The sequence below is a fragment of the Rhinopithecus roxellana genome, chromosome 18, assembly GCF_007565055.1.
Source record: "Rhinopithecus roxellana isolate Shanxi Qingling chromosome 18, ASM756505v1, whole genome shotgun sequence".
Classification (NCBI taxonomy): Eukaryota; Metazoa; Chordata; class Mammalia; order Primates; family Cercopithecidae; genus Rhinopithecus; species Rhinopithecus roxellana.
In genome coordinates this window covers 29345680-29362493 of record NC_044566.1, presented here as the reverse complement: position 1 = coordinate 29362493, position 16814 = coordinate 29345680, and positions in this window count along the sequence as shown.

Below are 16814 nucleotides of genomic sequence, written 5' to 3'. Positions count from 1 at the left end.
CAGGTGTGAGGTGATATCTTATTGTGGTTTTCATTTGCATTTCATTGATAATTAGTGATGTTGAATACATTTTCATATATCTGTCAGCCATTTGTATGTCTTCTTTGGAGAAATGTCTATTAGTTCCTTTATCCATTTTTTAATTGGATTATTTGATTTTTTGCTAGAGTTATTTGAGTTCCTTATGGTTTGAACATGAACCCCTTATCAGATGTCGTTGACAAATATTGTCTTTCATTTCTAGGTTGTCTTTTAATTTCATTGATTATTTCCTTTGCTATGCAAAAGCTTTTTAGTTTCATATAATTCCACTCATCTATTTTTGTTTTTATTGCCTGTACTTCAGTTTCATATCCAAGAAATCATTGCCAAGGCCAATGTCAAGAAGCTTTATTGCTATATGTTCTTCTTCTATTATTATTATTACTACTACCAATACTACTACTGCTACTATTATTGCTTCTTCTCTGTCTGTCTTGACTTGTCAGTTGGTCTAGCAGTTGAACCAGAAAACATTTATTCCTACGTTTTTTTAAACCTTCATAACGCTACAGTACCAGTAGAGGATACTTAAAACATGATCAGGTTTATTTTCCTAAAATTTAACAGCTGAGTTAATAGCTCAGGCTATTTAGATTTGGTTCAAGAGTCATCACATTTACAGTAAACTTCACCTTTCACTTGGGGTAGAATAAACTGACTCTCCCTTTAGTTCAAATATGTTTGAATGCTTTATCTTTGCTATGTGCTATGCAAGGAACTTAGAGTACAGAGAAGAATCACACAAGCTCTTTGCCATCAGGAGGCTTCTAGTCTAATCTGAGGCATAGCCCAGTCCCACTGATCAAGGTTGGAGAGCTATGAGAGAGGTATGCCAGGGCACTGTGGGAGACTAGCAACAAGGCTGTCCGGTGCGCACGAGCAGGGGAGGCTTCCTTATGACCCTTCCACTCTAAAGTACAGCAAAACAGAAACATTATGAATGAGGGCAAAGACGCTGTCTGTAGCAAGTAGGATCCATAACAATGAATACTGAGTATGTATGTGAGTATTCTACTGCAAAGAACTGCCAGATTTTGAGGAAAAGTGGGGCCATTTAATATCATTGTTAGTGGTCTTTCTCTTTCATAACATTTGTTCTCTATCCTGCTCTTTTCTAACTCCGTAAAAGACTTCTGGGTATGTTGAGGTTGTTTCTAGTGTCTATTTGGTTTTGTTTTCCATACACTTGGTCAATTTTTTCTAGCAAAAAAAAAAAAAATAGTTCTTTCCAGCTATGATCTTAAGAAGTAGCCTCTTCCATTTGTGTCTTATGGGTAAGCCAACATTTAAAATTCAGCAGTTGAGCTAAAACTTCTACAACTTTTTCTCCTTCAGAAAACATCTTCTTCCTTTCTCACTGCTAACTCTGTTTGTTTAAAATCCTAACTATGGATTCTTATGTGCTATCATACGTAGCAAGCAGGAGGGGGAAATCTCCATCCACCTGGATTCATGCCATTTTAGCCCTTTTCTCCCAGACTGAATGGACAATTATTTAGACTTCTTTGAATTCTGCTTGATGTTGAATGAGGTCGTTTACTTCACAGTTCATATAGTTGGAGAATGGTACGTGATTGTAGTCTGAGCATGAAGTACATTTGGATGGCATATATGTCAACTGAATGCAGATAGCAATAAGCATGTGTGTTCTGAAGACAAATGAGCAAGTTTGTCTCCTTACTTCCTGTGGAACATAGAGCCTCCTTTGTCTTGGGTTGTCTTCCAGCAAACAAAGAAGCAACTTGGCCACATAGAGCTCACATTTTATTTATTTATTTCCCCCCTGTGGTGTTTTCAGACCAAGCTGCCCTACATGAAGGAATCATGTCTACATATTAGCAAGGCCAGACTATTGCTTGGGAAGTTCTCTTTTGACCCCTGCAACAGATTAATTGTTTGCCATAAGGAAGTCTCTTAACCTCATGGCATTTCCCTTTATGCTCTCCAAGTGGAGGATAATAATGCTGGAAATGAAAAGTGACTTGATATTCACAAATAGGAAGCATCCATTCAATGTTTTTGTACACATGGGTTTCTTGTTACAAGAATAGTACTATTTTAATCAACCTAAAATAATCCAGGAGGGTTCTAGAACACTGCTGTCTGGATAATAAACCAATTTTTCAGTGGGTCATTATTTTGTAAAAAATATTGAAGCAAAAAATATTTTACTTCATCTGATAAGAGATGTTCATTATCTGTGGGAATATTTTGATTGCCATGCAGGAATTGGTAGATAAGTAAAAAAGCACACATATACTAGCTTAGTAGTTTAAAGGCCTCTTACTAGGTGTGAGCTGAAAGAAGTATAATGAAAAACAAAATAAAATAAAAAATATGTAAAAATAAAGCTTTTACCATTCATTTTGGTGTAAATAGAATTTATTTTATAAAAGAAAATCTTACAAAGACTAATTGACCTCTGGAACTTCAAATTTTATTTGTGTTTCATGATAATCTAACCTCTTCAAGAAAAAATGCAATATCTACTAAGTCATTAGCACAATATAAAGCCCCTTTTATTAAATATAAACCAGAGAGAAAATATCGAATATGACTTCCTTATATTAACACTAGTTACATTTTTTAAAAATGCATATACTGTAATATTATTGAGAAAACTTAAATCATTGAATAATATGTTTATAAACTAAAACAAAAATTGTAGTGCATTAAAAGAAAATGAAAGAACCACCCCTCTTTCCCACTAACCTAGCCACATTGAAGCTATTTCAGTCAGCCAACAGCATTGATTCAATATCCACTAGTGCAGAGCACCACATATGTTCTTTGAGTTCAATCAAAATAAAACATATAACTCCTGCCTTTAAAGACCTTTCTTTCTAATAAGTCTCCATTATCACAGAAGCAGCAAAGCACATTCAGAATCCACAGAGATTGCACTAAGATTTACACAATCAATAGACAGGGAAGTTTAAAGAATGGGCAGCAGAGAAGAGTCCAGAATGCAGTCAGTAGTGCTAGTTTTGATCTCATCAAAGTATCACACCCCATCAACTTTTCTGGCTTCATAGCATATAATAGTACAACCTCTGTGGATAATCAGAGTCAAGGACAGCTGTGAGCATAAACAGCAGCAATGAGGACCATCAGATGGTCATATGGATGTGTTTATTGTTCCTGCCCTTGGGAGGCCCAGAGGAGCTGCCTATTTGGCCTCCATGGGTAGAAGATCAAGAACCAGAGCGAACAGAGACACTTCCTTGTGGTGCTTTGACAGGAGGCAGAAGACAGTCTGCCTATTTCTACACTCCCAGTCTGGGGAAAGGGGAGGCTCTGTGGGTCTGTGATGACTTCCTGCCTTAGTGATTGTCCTCTCTAGGAAACTCTAACACAAAGACCCGAGTTCCAGTAAGCAAGGAAAGAAAACTAACAATCCATTCAAGGAAAAGCTATCAGAACAACAGAACTCGTGCCAGGCCAATAGAGCAGTTAAAGACTTGACAACTTGGGTAAGAAATCAATAAGAACTCTTTAGGAAATTCAAGCACAGCACTTGTGAGGCTTTGTGGAAATAAGTAATTTAATACACGAATCAAAAGAGATATGGATAAGTGGCCCAGAATATCAAGGGGGTCAACTATGTCCAAACACAGAGGGAAAGAACATGAAGAAATGAGAATGAGGGGAAAGATAATACTTTATGAAGTCTAAGAGACCAAACATGACAGTAAGAGAACTTCTACAAGGCAATGTAAGAACCGGGACAAAAGAGGAATCAATGTAAAGCCATGATAGTGAAAATGTTCTATAAATTAAATAACAAATCCCTGTAGTCTCTTGGTAGATTGAGAAGAAAAGATACACATGTAGGAAAAAAAATTTTAGAAAATATTTCTGAACCCTAAGGAGAAAGGGATAATCTTAAAATTTCCAAGTGAAACAAGTTACAATGAAAAAGAAACTGATAGACATTGAGCTTCATCAGCAACACCTGAGGGAAGAAGACAGTGAAATGACACCATCACACTACAGAGGAATTTTATTGCAAGCCACTATATCAAAATTGATTATAAATTCACTTTAAATAAATATGGTATTGGCAAAAAAATAGATAAACATTTGTAGAAGAGCCTAGAAATTTTAAAAATAACCCTACATTCATAGGACATTTTAATATCTGACAAAGGTAGAAGTTTAGTTTGTTGAGAATGTTGTGATGACACAACTGGCTCCTGGTTTAAAAAGAATATAAAATTGGGTGCAGCACACCAACATGACACAGGTATACATATGTAACAAACCTGCACGTTGTGCACATGTACCTTAGGACTTAAAGTATAATTAAAAATAGAAAAATAAAAAATAAAAATAAAAATAAAGAAAACCAAAAAAAAAAATTATAAAATTGTGTGCTAAAATAACGTAAAATTGTTCCATTATCCTATGCTCTATTCAAAACTAAATTCCAGGTGAATAAAAGCACTAACTATTTTTAAAATTATGAATAAAATACTTGCAATTCAGATGACAGATAGTATTATTAGTATTCATAATAAAACTAACTGGAAATAAAGTGAATGTCCATCAATAGGGGAATTATATGAAAACGTATGGCTCTTATTGCAAGAATGATTATAAAGTCATTAAACATAAGTTAGAGTCATGTTAATTGACTCAAAGAGATTTTTGCTGGTCATGGAGTAAAAACAAGGAAATAAATGAGTTTATACCTTCGTGCTTATAGAAATTTAAAAAGACTGATTACATGTATTATTGGAAGGCATATAGGAAAAGGTTTGGGTGTTTGAAATTTCAAGTGTTATACTTTATTGAAAGTGTCTGGATTGAATTGAATTCAACTAAATAGAATTCAATTCAGTCATAAAGAAACAAATGCAAGTTCCCACTCTTTCTGTCTTAGACTCTATTTTACAAACAAAAGAATTAAATAGAAATAAATAACTATAGGCTACATTTAGAAAGTTTATAAAGGTGGTGTGAACTTTTGAATATAATCTTTTTGGGTTGCTCATGTTCTCTTGTTCAAAAATACATGGGATATCACATTGTCCTTGTTACAGCTTTCTCATGTATATGAATAGGTAACATTAAAAATTGTGCTCCAAGAGTGTACGGCATGGTTAAAGCCTCCTAACTTTAAAGCACCTTAGATACTAGTCTTGTGAGCATTGTTTCTACCTGTGCCAGCATTATAGACATATTGTATCCATAAAATGATATCTGTTTATTTTTAAATTTGGTTTTGTTTATTAGTCAGAAAAAAAAGGTAATGCTGCAGTAACAAAATAACCCAGCAATCTCAATAGCTCATTAAACATAAAGTTTATTTCTTAATCCTACTGCATGTTCATCAAGGGTCTGCTTCGAGTGGTCACTCAGGAACTCTGGTTTTTGGAAGTTCCACCATCTTCATTGAACACACAGCCTCTTCATGTCATGGAACACCCAACTGCTTCATGGGAAGGTACCACGAAGATACCTTCTTCTTTTGGCAGGGGATAAGGATTTTGGGTGCTTCCTCATTGGTAATTAAATTCTTTGACCTGTTTGTTCACAACTTATTGAGCAGGACTAGTTAATTTGTATCTGACTGAGGGGCTGTGAAAGAGAACTTCCCAGATGCTCAGAGGAGGTATAACTAGAATTGACTGGTCCTTGTGTTCTCTACCAAAGTATATTTTGAGGATCTAGGGTTGTAATTGTGTTTTGTTTTGTTAAACTATAAGTCTAAGTCAGATGGTGGTAGTAGTAAAAGAGGCTACAAAAATTAATTTATTCAATAAAAAATTCTATAAAGGGAATTTAGATACCTGCTAAGGTGGCTGAAAAGTAAAGAAATGGAAGATTTCATGGTGGCAGCTAAAGAAGAATTGGATGCTATTTACAGTAACAAATAAGGTATGGAATTAGGTTATAAAAAAATGTGTAGGAATTGCAAAGAAAGGACAAAAGGCAGCTAATAAAGACAAAGGAAGCAGACGAGGCTGCTATCAAAGTGATGCAGCATAATATGACATTTCAAAATAGTACAGTGGAGAAGAAAAGCGCTGAATATGATTTCATTGCTCAGACTGACATTAAGCAACTGTGGCTGCTGCTGAGTCCTCATGTTTATGGCAAACTTCCAGTACAGTATGTACTATAATTTGGCATAACATGTTTTAAGATTTAGCTTGAAGTCAGGCAGTTAGCTACAGCCCTGAATTCTGAATAAGATATTAGTTTGTTTTTACTTGAAGCGTTGAGATCTTCCTGAAATTCTTTTTTCTCTAAAAATATCACGGTTACAAAAGCATGACAAGAGAGTTCACATACTCTTTGAATTGACTTTAACAAATGCCATATTTTCATTTTTTAAAACAGGTATCTTCAGGCACTTCATGCTATACCCTGTTATGCATTCAATGTGCATGACCAAGAATTACCCAATGAACTCTGTCTGTAAACAGCAAAAGCCAAGAGCAGTTTTCCCAAGAAAACCAGACTCTAATGGTAGATATCAACTCATTGACTATAAAGTTAGATACTATAATATAATCCAAAACTTTAAAATACATGTTTAACTTGCCACCCGCTATTAACTTATTTTCCTTAAAATGGATGGTTGGTCCTCCTTCTACTATATGATGTATTTGTGTTTGTACTATATGATGTATATGATTAAATTGCATTTAATATATTGCTTGTCATCTACATCACAGAAAATTTAATAAACATGTAAACCTGCTGTTATAATCACTCTCTAAAAAAAGAAACAGTTCGTTAAGTCCACTTTAAAATTAAATTTGAGAATTCATCTTAACTCATTATTATGGACAAATATATGTAAATGGTGACATTTTAATACAGTCATTTGAACATATTTTTTAAAATTGATGAATGATTGCCAAAAGCAAATTTTTTGAAAAGTAATATTTTAGACAAAGAGCCAAAAGCTGATTTCAGTCATTGAAGTGAATAATTTCCTTTTTAAACCTCTTGACATCTGAACTATAATCATTTTCTGTCCCCCCAACATAAAAGATGGTTAAAAATTTATAGGGAAAAAATATTAAAAAATGAGAACATTCTGAGTCACTCACTCAGATTCTACAATCCGAGTTAGTGATTCAGAATGTTCTCATTTTATAAGATTTTCTTGAAAATTACATGTTTTCAAGGTCCTACCAGTGTTGTTCCTTAAAAAAATGCAGTGTACTTATCATATATTTTACTAATAACTAAAATCAGCTTCCCTATGCTTTATTAATAAAGCAAAGCCATAATTGTAACAGCAAAATAGATACATACACTCTATTTCTAGCACACCATCTTCATGATGAGGAATTTAAAGTGATGGAAGCACTGAAGTAAAAATTAACAATTTGAAATTTGAAGTTAACCACTTAAAAAACTGGGAACAATATTACTGTTGACATTATTACTTGTTAAGAAAAATTAGTATTTAGTCATTATAATTTGGAAAGACATAATACATCCCTTTTGGAAAGACATAATACATCCTTCAGAGAGATTCTTCCTCTAATTGCCCCAACAACTTAGATTATGGTGGTATTAAGTTCCATTCTGTCTTAATCCTATACTACAATTATTCTTCTTACACTCCTAGGGAGATTGAATCCACTTTTGTGCTTTTAATTTTCATCTATGTGCAATGACTTTCAAACCCAAATACAGCTCTTGATTCTGAGTTTTAAGCCAGAATAGCCACATCCATTCAGGATGTCTCCATTTCATTGGCCACAAGTGACTCAAACTCAATTGTTTTAAAGTTAACCTCGGGCCGGGGGGGTTGTTGAGGAGCGGAGCAAGATGGCCGAATAGGAACAGCTTCAGTCTCCAGCGTGAGTGACACAGAGGACAGGTAATTTCTGCATTTTCAACTGAGGTACTGGGTTCATCTCACTAGGGAGTGCCAGATAATCGGTGCTGGTCAGCTGTTGCAGCCCAATCAGCCAGAGCTGAAGCAGGGCGAGGCATCACCTCACCTGGGAAGCACAAGTTCCTAGCCAGGGGAACTGAGACACACAACACCTGGAAAATTGGGTAACTCCCACCCCAATACTGAGCTTTACAAAGGGTCTTAGCAAACGGTACACCAGGAGATTATATCCCACACCTGGCCAGGAGGATCCCACAACCACAGAGCCTCCCTCATTGCTGGCACAGCAGTCTCTGTTCTAACAGCAAGGCAGCAGTGAGGCTGGGGGAGGGACGCCCACCATTGCTGAGGATTAAGTGGGTAAACAGGGCCGCTGGGAAGCTCGAACTGGGTGGAGCCCACAGCAGCTAAAGGAGGCCTTCCTGTCTCTGTAGACTCCACCTCTGGGGACAGGGCACAGCTAAACAAACAAACAAACAAAAAGCAGCAGAAACCTCTGCAGATGCAAACGACCCTGTCTGACAGCTTGGAAGAGAGCAGTGGATCTCCCAACACGGAGGCTGAGATCTGAAAACGGACAGACTGCCTGCTCAAGTGGGTCCCTGACGCCTCAGTAGCCTAACTGGGAGACATCCCCCACTAGGAGTAGACCAACACCCCACATCTCACACAGCGGGGTACACCCCTGAGTCGGAGCTTCCAAAGCAAGAATCAGACAGGTACACTCACTGTTCAGCAATATTCTATCTTCTGCAGCCTCTGCTGCTGATACTCAGGCAAACTGGGTCTGGAGTGGACCTCAAGCAATCTCCAACAGACCTACAGCTGAGGGTCCTGACTGTTAGCAGGAAAACTAACAAACAGGAAGGACACCCACACCAAAACCCCATCAGTACGTCACCATCACCAAAGACCAAAGGCAAATAAAACCACAAAGATGGGGAAAAATCAGGGAAGAAAAGCTGGAAATTCAAAAAATCAGAGCACATCTCCCCCTCCAAAGGAACGCAGCTCATTGCCAGCAACGAATCAAAGCTGGACGGAAAATGACTTTGATGAGTTGAGAGAAGAAGGCTTCAGTCCATCAAACTTCTCAGAGCTAAAGGAGGAATTACGTACCCAGTGCAAAGAAACTAAAAATCTCGAAAAAAGAATGGAAAAATGGATAACTAGAATAATCAATGCAGAGAAGGCAATAAACGAACTGACAGAGATAAAAACCATGACATGATAAATATGTGACAAATGCACAAACTTCAGTAACCAACTCCATCAACTGGAAGAAAGAGTATCAGCGATTGAGGATCAAATGAATGAAATGAGGTGAGAAGAGAAGTCTAAAGAAAAAAGAGGAAAAAGAAATGAACAAAGCCTGCAAGAAGTATGGGATTATGTAAAAAGACCAAATCTAGGTCTGACTGGGGTGCCTGAAAGTGAGGGGAAAATGGAACAAAATTGGAAAACACTCTTCAGGATATCATCCAGGAGAACTTCCCCAACTTAGTAAGGCAGGCCAACATTCAAATTCAGGAAATACAGAGAACACCACAAAGATACTCCACGAGAAGAGCAACTCCAAGACACATAATTGTCAGATTCACCAAAGTTGAAATGAAGGAAAGAATCTTAAGGGCAGCCAGAGAGAAAGGTCGGGTTACCCACAAAGGGAAGCCCATACAACTAACAACAGATCGCTCGGCAGAAACTCTACAAGCCAGAAGAGAGTGGGGGCCAATATTCAACATTCTTAAAGAAAAGAATTTTAAACCCAGAATTTCATATCCAGCCAAACTAAGTTTCATCAGTGAAGGAGAAATAAAATCCTTTTCAGATAAGCAAATGCTTAGAGATTTTGTCACCACCAGGCCTACCTTACAAGAGACCCTGAAGGAAGCCCTAAACATGGAAAGGAACAACCGGTACCAGCCATTGCAAAAACATGCCAAAATGTAAAGACCATCGAGGCTAGGAAGAAACTGCATCAACTAACGAGCAAAATAACCAGTTAATATCATAATGGCAGGATCAAGTTCATACATAACCATATTAACCTTAAATGTAAATGGACTAAATGCTCCAATTAAAAGACACAGACTGGCAAACTGGATAAAGAGTCAAGACCCATCAGTTTGCTGTATTCAGGAGACCCATCTCACATGCAGAGGCATACATAGGCTCAAAATAAAGGGATGGAGGAAGATCTACCAAGCAAATGGAGAACAAAAAAAAGCAGGGGTTGCAATCCTAGTCTCTGATAAAACAGACTTTAAAACATCAAAGATCAAAAGAGACAAAGAAGGCCATTACATAATGGTAAAGGGATCAATTCAACAGGAAGAGCTAACTATCCTAAATATATATGCACCCAATACAAGACCACCCAGATTCATAAACCAGGTCCTTAGAGACTTACGAAGAGACTTAGATTCCCATACAATAATAATGGGAGACTTCAACACCCCACTGTCAACATTAGACAGATCAACAAGACAGAAAGTTAACAAGGATATCCAGGAGTTGAACTCATCTCTGCACCAAGCGGACCTAATAGACATCTATAGAACTCTCCACCCCAAATCAACAGAATATACATTCTTCTCAGCACCACATCACACTTATTCCAAAGTTGACCACATAATTGGAAGTAAAGCACCCCTCAGCAAATGTACAAGAACAGAAATTATAACAAACTGTCTCTCAGACCACAGTTCCATCAAACTAGAACTCAGGACTAAGAAACTCAGTCAAAACCACTCAACTACATGGAAACTGAACAACCTGCTCCTGAATGACTACTGGGTACATAACAAAGTGAAGGCAGAAATAAAGATGTTCTTTGAAACCAATGAGAACAAAGATACAACATAACAGAATCTCTGGGACACATTTAAAGCAGTGTGTAGAGGGAAATTTATAGCACTAAATGCCCAGAAGAGAAAGCTGGAAAAATCTAAAATTGACACTCTAACATCACAATTAAAAGAACTAGAGAAGCAAGAGCAAACACATTCAAAAGCTAGCAGAAGGCAAGAAACAACTAAGATCAGAGCAGAACTGAAGGAGGTAGAGACAAAAAACCCTCCAAAAAAATCAATGAATCCAGGAGTTGGTTTTTTGAAAAGATCAACAAAATTGATAGACCACTATCAAGACTAATAAAGAAGAAAAGAGAGAAGAATCAAATAGACGCAATAAAAAACGATAAAGGGGATATCACCACCGACCCTACAGAAATACAAACTACCATCAGAGAATACCATAAACACCTCTACGCAAATCAACTAAAAATCTAGAAGAAATGGATAATTTCCTGGACTCTTACACTCTCCCAAGACTAAACCAGGAAGAAGTTGAATCCCTGAATAGACCAGTAGAAGGCTCTGAAATTGAGGCAATAATTAATAACCTACCAACCAAAAAAAGTCCAGGACCAGATGGATTCACAGCTGAATTCTACCAGAGGTACAAGGAGGAGCTGGTACCATTCCTTCTGAAAATATTTCAATCAATAGAAAAAGGGAATCTTCCTTAACTCATTTTATGAGGCCAAAATCATCCTGATACCAAAACCTGGCAGAGATACAACCAAAAAAGAGAATTTTAGACCAATATCCCTGATGAACATCGATGCAAAAAGCCTCAATAAAATACTGGCAAACCGGATCCAGCAGCACATCAAAAAGCTTATCCACCATGATCAGGTGGGCTTTATCCCAGGGATGCAAGGCTGGTTCAACATACGCAAATCAATAAAAGTAATCCAGCATATAAACAGAACCAAAGACAAGAACCACATGATTACCTCAATAGACGCAGAAAAGGCCTTTGAGAAAATTCAACAGCCCTTCATGCTAAAAACGCTCAATAAATTCGGTATTGATGGAATGTATCTCAAAATAATAAGAGCTATTTATGACAAACCCACAGCCTATATCATACTGAATGGGCAAAAACTAGAAGCATTCCCTTTGAAAACTGGCACAAGACAGGGATGCCCTTTCTCACCACTCCTATTCAACATAGTGTTGGAAGTTCTGGCTAGGGAAATCAGGCAAGAGAAAGGAATAAAGGGTATTAAATTAGGAAAAGAAGAAGTCAAATTGTCCCTGTTGGCAGATGACATGATTGTATATTTAGAAAACCCCATTGTCTCAGCCCAAAATCTCCTTAAGCTGATAAGCAACTTCAGCAAAGTCTCAGGATACAAAATTAATGTGCAAAAATCACAAGCATTCTTTTTTTTTTTTTTTTGGCCTTTTATGAATGTGTTTATTTTTTTTTTAATTTTTTTATTATACATTAAGTTCTAGGGTACATGTGCATAATGTGCAGGTTTGTTACATATGTATACTTGTGCCATGTTGGTGTGCTGCACCCATCAACTCGTCAGCACCCATCAATTCATCATTTATATCAGGTATAACTCCCAATACAATCCCTCCCCCCTCCCCCTCCCCATGATAGGCCCCAGCGTGTGATGTTCCCCTTCCCGAGTCCAAGTGATCTCATTTTTCAGTTCCCACCTATGAGTGAGAACATGCGGTGTTTGGTTTTCTCTTCTTGTGATAGTTTGCTAAGAATGATTGTTTCCAGCTGCATCCATGTCCCTACAAAGGACACAAACTCATCCTTTTTTATGGCTGCATAGTATTCCATGGTGTATATGTGCCACATTTTCTTAATCCAGTCTGTCACAGATGGACATTTGGGTTGATTCCAAGTCTTTGCTATTGTGAATAGTGCCGCAATAAACATACGCATGCATGTGTCTTTATAGCAGCATGATTTATAATCCTTTGGGTATATACCCAGTAGTGGGATGGCTGGGTCATATGGTGCATCTAGTTCTAGATCCTTGAGGAATGGCCATACTGTTTTCCATAATGGTTGAACTAGTTTACAATCCCACCAACAGTGTAAAAGTGTTCCTATTTCTCCACATCCTCTCCAACACCTGTTGTTTCCTGACTTCTTAATGATTGCCATTCTAACTGGTGTGAGATGGTATCTCATTGTGGTTTTGATTTGCATTTCTCTGATGGTGAGTGATGATGAGCATTTTTTCATGTGTCTGTTGGCTGTATGAATGTCTTCTTTTGAGAAATGTCTGTTCATATCCTTTGCCCACTTTTTGACGGGGTTGTTTGTTTTTTTCTTGTATATTTGTTTGAGTTCTTTGTAGATTCTGGATATTAGCCCTTTGTCAGATGAGTAGATTGCAAACATTTTCTCCCATTCTGTGGGTTGCCTGTTCACTCTGATGGTAGTTTCTTTTGCTGTGCAGAAGCTCTTTAGTTTAATTAGATCCCATTTGTCAATTTTGGCTTTTGCTGCTGTTGCTTTTGGTGTTTTAGACATGAAGTCCTTGCCCACGCCTATGTCCTGAATGGTATTACCTAGGTTTTCTTCTAGGGTTTTTATGGTATTAGGTCTAACATTTAAGTCTCTAATCCATCTTGAATTAATTTTCCTCTAAGGAGTAAGGAAAGGATCCAGTTTCAGCTTTCTACTTATGGCTAGCCAATTTTCCCAGCACCATTTATTAAGTAGGGAATCCTTTCCCCATTTCTTGTATCTCTCAGGTTTGTCAAAGATCAGATGGCTGTAGATGTGTGGTATTATTTCTGAGGACTCTGTTCTGTTCCATTGGTCTATATCTCTGTTTTGGTACCAGTACCATGCTGTTTTGGTTACTGTAGCCTTGTAGTAGAGTTTGAAGTCAGGTAGCGTGACGCCTCCAGCTTTGTCCTTTTGACTTAGGATTGTGTTGGCAATGCGGGCTCTTTTTTGGTTCCATATGAACTTTAAAGCAATTTTTTCCAATTCTGTGAAGAAATTCATTGGTAGCTTGATGGGGATGGCATTGAATCTATAAATAACGTTGGGCAGTATGGCCATTTTCACGATATTGATTCTTCCTATCCATGAGCATGGTATGTTCTTCCATTTGTTTGTGTCCTTTTTTATTTCACTGAGCAGTGGTTTGTAGATGGATTCACAGCTGAATTCTACCAGAGGTACAAGGAGGAGCTGGTACCATTCCTTCTGAAACTATTCCAATAAATTGAAAAAGAGGGAATCCTCCCTAACTCATTTTATGAGGTCAACATCATCCTGACACCAAAGCCTGGCAGAGACACAACAAAAAAAGAGAATTTTAGACCAGTATCCCTGATGAACATCGATGCAAAAATCCTCAATAAAATACTGGCAAATCAGATTCAGCAGCACATCAAAAAGCTTATCCACCATGATCAAGTGGGCTTCATCCCAGGGATGCAAGGCTGGTTCAACATTCACAAATCAATAAATGTAATCCAGCATATAAACAGAACCAAAGACAAGAACCACATGATTATCTTAATAGATGCAGAAAAGGCTTTTGACAAAATTCAACAGCCCTTCATGCTAAAAACGCTCAATAAATTTGGTTTTGATGGAACGTACCTCAAAATAATAAGAGCTATTTATGACAAACCCACAGCTAATATCATACTGAATGGGCAAAAACTGGAAAAATTCCCTTTGAAAACTGGCACAAGACAGGGATGCCCTCTCTCTCCACTCCTATTCAACAGTGTTGGAATTCTGGCTAGGGCAATCAGGCAAGAGAAAGAAATAAAGGGTATTCAGTTAGGAAAAGAAGAAGTCAAATTGTCCCTGTTTGCAGATGACATGATTGTATATTTAGAAAACCCCATTGTCTCAGCCCAAAATCTCCTTAAGCTGATAAGAAACTTCAGCAAAGTCTCAGGATACAAAATTAATGTGCAAAAATCACAAGCATTCTTATACACCAGTAACAGACAAACAGAGAGCCAAATCATGAATGAACTTCCATTCACAATTGCTTCAAAGATAATAAAATACCTAGGAATCCAACTTACAAGGGATGTAAAAGACCTCTTCAAGGAGAATCACAAGCATTCTCATACACCAGTAACAGACAAACAGAGAGCCAAATCATGAATGAACTTCCATTCACAATTGCTTCAAAGAGAATAAAATACCTAGGAATCCAACTTACAAGGGATGTAAAGGACCTCTTCAAGGAGAACTACAAACCACTGCTCGGTGAAATAAAAGAGGACACAAACGAATGGAAGAACATACCATGCTCATGGATAGGAAGAATCAATATCATGAAAACAGCCATACTGCCCATGGTAATTTATAGATTCAATGCCATCCCATCAAGCTACCAATGAGTTTCTTCACAGAATTGGGAAAAATTGCTTTAAAGTTCATATGGAACCAAAAAAGAACCCTTATTGCCAAGACAATCCTAAGCCAAAAGAAGAAAGCTGGAGGCATCAGGCTACCTGACTTCAAACTATACTACAAGGCTACAGTAACCAAAACAGCAAGGTTCTGGTACCAAACCAGAGATAGAAACCAATGGAACAGAACAGAGTCCTCAGAATTAATACCACACATCTACAACCATCTGATCTTTGACAAACCTGACAAAAACAAGAAATGGGGAAAGGATTCCCGATTTAATAAATGGTGCTGGGAAAATTGACTAGCCCTAAGTAGAAAGCTGAAACTGGATCCTTTCCTTACTCCTTAGAGGAAAATTAATTCAAGATAGATTAGAGACTTAAATGTTAGACCTAATACCATAAAAACCCTAGAAGAAAACCTAGGTAATACCATTCAAGACATAGGCGTGGGCAAGGACTTCATGTCTAAAACACCAAAAGCAATGGCAACAAAAGCCAAAATTGACATATGGGATCTAATTTAACTAAAGAACTTCTGCACAGCAAAAGAAACTACCATCAGAGTGAACAGGCAACCTACAGAATGGGAGAAAATTTTTGCAATGTACTCATCTGACAAAGGGCTAATATCCAGAATCTACAAAGAACTCAAACAAATTTACAAGAAAAAACCAACCCCATCAAAAAGTGGGCAAAGGATATGAACAGACATTTCTCAAAAGAAGACATTCATACAGCCAACAGACACATGAAAAAATGCTCATCACTGGCCATCAGAGAAATGCAAATCAAAACCACAATGAGATACATCTCACAACAGTTAGAATGGCAATCATTAAGAAGTCAGGAAACAACAGGTACTGGGGATGATGTGGAGAAATAGGAACACTTTTACACTGTTGGTGGGATTGTAAACTAGTTCAACCATTATGGAAAACAGTATGGTGATTCCTCAAGGATCTAGAACTAGAAGTACCATATGACCCAGCCATCCCATTACTGGGTATATACCCAAAGGATTATAAATCATGCTATTATAAAGACACATGCATATGTATGTTCATTGCGGCACTATTCACAATAGCAAAGACTTGGAATCAACTCAAATGTCCATCAGTGACAGACTGGATTAAGAAAATGTGGCACATATACACCATGGAATACTATGCACCCATAAAAAAGATGAGTTTGTGTCCTTTTTAGGGACATGGATGAAGCTGGAAACCATCATTCTCAACAAACTATCGCAAGAACAGAAAACCAAACACCGCATGTTCTCCCTCATAGGTTGGAACTGAACAATGAGATCACTTGGACTTGGGAAGGGGAACATCACACACCGGGGCCTATCATGGGGAGGGGGAGGGGGGAGGGATTGCATTGGGAGTTATACGTGATATAAATGACTGGCTGACGGGTGCTGACGAGTTGACGGGTGCAGCACACCAACATGGCACAAATATACATATGTAACAAATCTGCACGTTATGCACATGTACCCTAGAACTTAAAGTATAATTTAGAAAAGTATGTGTGCATGTATACATTTTAAATATTTTAAACACACACATATATATACACACATATGTACATAATTTAAATTTATGAGCTGTTAATGTAGAAAAAAATAAAGTTAATCTCATCATCCTTCACCCCCAACTTTCCCTGCCTTGGATTAA